A 3,823-nucleotide genomic window follows, 5' to 3' on the forward strand; every position below is an offset into this window, starting at 1 on the left:
CCAATGTAATATTACTATGAATAGACCTTTCTGCCAAAAAACCTGATTGTGTCTCGCTAATGATGTTAGAAATACCCCTTTTCAGCCTTGCTGCAATAGCCCCAGAAAAAAAATTCTTTAGGTGTAAGGGTAATTAACCATTGTTTCATACTAGTCGTTAATTCTTCTTTCTCTATACATTCATTTAAGTCTGAATATAAAAGATTTCTTAATTCTCCCCCCAAAAAATTATAAAAATTACTAGTGAGCCCATCTGTCCCTGGCGCTTTGTTTAAAGCTTTTCCACTACAGAATCTAATTCTTCAATTTTAAGATCTGAATCACATAACCGTTTAAAAGAATCCTCAATATTTGGAATATTGTTCTGAACTTTAGCAAAGAAAAGATCAGACTCTTCCGAGGAAAAAGTTGAAGAATAAAACATAAAAATTTCCTTTTCAATTTTATTGTAACATTTGCATTCTTCCCCTTGGATCATTACACTGCAGATTGAATTTCTTTGCTGTCTACTTTTCTCTAAATTACTAAAATATGCTGAGTTTTTTTCACCTTCTATCCATTTTGCACGTGATCTTATAAAAGCACCCTGTGCTCTTTCAAGATAAAGGCGATCTAATTTGTTTTGAAGCTCTACCACCCTATTATTGCCATGGTTATTTACATCTACTTTATTAGACCATTGACTTAATTCGCAAATTAGATTAGTTTCATATTCTCTTTTTTCTTTAATGAACTTCTGGGAGAAATATATTGAAATTATATTTTAAAATATAAAATTTAAAAATTCCCATCTGCTCACTTTAAATTCGAAGGAATTGTCCATTGTCCATGCAGAATTATTCATTTTTTTATAAGGCCGAAAAGAAGTTTTAGAACTTCCAATAAGCTTCTCAGCGAAATGAATTCCTTCAGCTTTGCAGACAGCAGAACCTTTACTTCGTCTCCAGATTTCTTCTTTCACTCGCCTTTGTGTAAACAACACGATGACGTTCCTGTTTTTACTGTCCATTTTTTTCCCTAGCCTGTGTACAACGTCCACAGCCTCCCATCTTCGACCCCATATCCGGAGCAATTTTACAGAGAATTTGAATGACCTTTGATCTGACCTCTTCATCTTTCTTTTCCTCCATGCCTTTAATATGGAGACACCATCTCATCCTGTATCTTTCCTGCTCTCTGATCCTCTCTTTGAAATCGCCGTTCTCTTTACGCAAGTTTTCATTCAAGTCTTTAACTCTCTATTTGCATTCATTTACCTATTCCGTGGTGAACTGTACCGCCTTGGACAAACTTGCGATCATGGCGCTGTTCTGTTTGGTCTGTTGTAAATCCTCCAGTTTCTCATCCACCCTCTTTTCCTACTTTAAAATTGCCTCCAGGATGGTTTTGTTGGAAATTTCAGACTCCTCGCTAACAGATTCTGCTTTAGCTCTTTTTTCCATCGTGTTTTTATTTGGCGTTGAAGGAAGCGAGTCATCACCGCGTTCTCTTGGGTTCTCTCTTTAAATGCTTTATTTATTTCATTTTTTATTCATTAAATGGCTTTCGTCTTTAAATGGGTTAGAAGTTTACCTCAGTTGGTCTGTTTAGTTGCAGCTCCATGCGTTACTAGTAACTTCTGGGAACTATTGAGAGCCCGTGTCACGTGATCCATGGAGCCTTCAGATAGTTCCAGGAAGTTATGTTTTCTCTTTAAACGCTTTATTTCTTTCATTTTTTTATTCATTAAATGGCTTTCGTCTTTAAGTGGGTTAGAAGTTTACCTCAGTTGGTCTGTTTAGTCGCAGCTCTATGCGTTACTAGTAATTTCCGGGAACTATTGAAACTGTAAATAAACTGTTCCATTGGAGTCAACGGAGAAGACGTGACTCTGGCCTTGATGACGACACACTTTATTCTCATTGGCCAGAATGTTCATGTGTATATGTGACGTGTTGCGTGTTTATTCCGACACACTCGGTTTACGATTATACTCACAAAATTTGATTTTTGTATCACATTTTATGTTTGATCTTAATGCAAAAAAATAGGTATTCCTATCATATTCACTTAATCCATGAGAAATGCAATATCCTGTGGTCTGCTGTAGGTTCAGCTCCCTACGGGAAGCACGAAGTGTCCGACCTGACGTCTATCTTTTTAGGATTTTGAGTCACCGACAGGTGCATATTTAGCATGCCAAATATTTCACGGGCGACTGCAACGCGTCGCCCACTCTCTCTGATCATTCACAATGCGTGATTGTCACTCGTGTGAACGAGCACAGATTTCACTCCGCTTTCGGAAATTTGTCTGAGATTTCTCAAAACCTGTCGGCGACTAAAAATCGCTGCCAAAATCATGCAGTGTGAACTGTGTGTTACGGAGTGTGGTTGTAGCCGCTATGAGGCTGCTCAGATAGCAGCGGGAGTAATTTGTCGGTTGAGAGTTCTACAACTGAAATAATTTTAGAGGCATTATTTTGAGGTCGCAAAAACTACAAAGTGTTGCTTTAAATTCTACTATAGACTGGTAGAAATAATTGTATCTAGTTATATGACTTTTATATACAGTTTACCACAATATGCAATCCTATTCTGAACACAGTCATTTTATTATGGTTGTACAAGTATTCAAACTCACAAATGAGCACCACAAAAAGCTACAACAAACCAAAACAAAAGGTGGAGTGTAATTTCAGCATAATCGCATTTAATAACCAAAATAATGCTTGTTCTTAAAATGTTTTCTGAACACTCCTTCCAACCTGAAATTAAACAAAGCATGAAGACTCAAAACAAAATCTTCAGCGTTGTTTTTGTTGGGATAGGAAGTTCAGAATTTCCTTCCTCTGTTGATTTTACTGAGGGGTGTGACAGGCCCTACACAAAAATGTGTCCACTTGCTTGTGTGCATCACACTTTCTCCATTTATTGTGTATGCTTTTTTTTGGTGTCTCTGTGATGAAACTCTGAGGGGGAACCATTACCCCACGTTGGATCCAAACACAAGTGACCGTATCCATTTGACATTGAGTGTTTATGGAAGGATTGGTTACCAGGTCAATGTTAATAATAATAAAAAATCATACTTTCATTTATTCCAGACATCAATATACATGTATGGACTATGTGTACAATAATGTAGATTGAAACAACCAGTCAGAAGTAAAGCCATGTCCAGCTCACTCCACTTTTGTGTAGCTAGCTAACAGTAAATTATTCTGGTGATTTTTATTTTGTTATCTGGCCTGCAGATATGGAGCCTCACATTTCTCAGCTTTTATAAGATATCAGTCATCCTATAACTGTAGTCAATGTGTAGGCTACTATATTTTCTGTGCACCCCTATTCTGTGATATGCTGTAGTTTGCCTTTTTTGCCAACACATTTGTGCAATAAAAGTTTTGGCTATTTTATACCATACAACTCATATGTTGACTGTTTAAACTAATTTGGGGGGGGGTTAAAACGCAAATATTGTGCTGGTTTGCCCTTTGACCACTTCTGGTGATTTTTTATGTAAACGCAAAATAAAACATTTCAGTTTTGGCCTTCATTTAGATACTGTAGTATGTGAGGGAAAACAACTGTCTTTTTGTCATTTCCTTTCTATGCTGATATTTAATCAATTTGATGGCAGTTGTTTACCTTTTCCACTGCTATAACTAGTTTTTCTTACAAAACCTAAAATAGCAGCATGTGAAAACCTAAATCTAAAAAACGGTATTTGCCAAGTAAAAAAATAACACCCAAAAAAAGTATGTAAAAACACGTGTAAATAAACCCGTAAATATGTATTCATTCTATAGCCAAAAGTAACACCAGAAATAACAATACAAGCA

The sequence above is a fragment of the Triplophysa rosa genome, linkage group LG4, assembly GCF_024868665.1.
Source record: "Triplophysa rosa linkage group LG4, Trosa_1v2, whole genome shotgun sequence".
In the NCBI taxonomy this organism is placed as follows: domain Eukaryota; kingdom Metazoa; phylum Chordata; class Actinopteri; order Cypriniformes; family Nemacheilidae; genus Triplophysa; species Triplophysa rosa.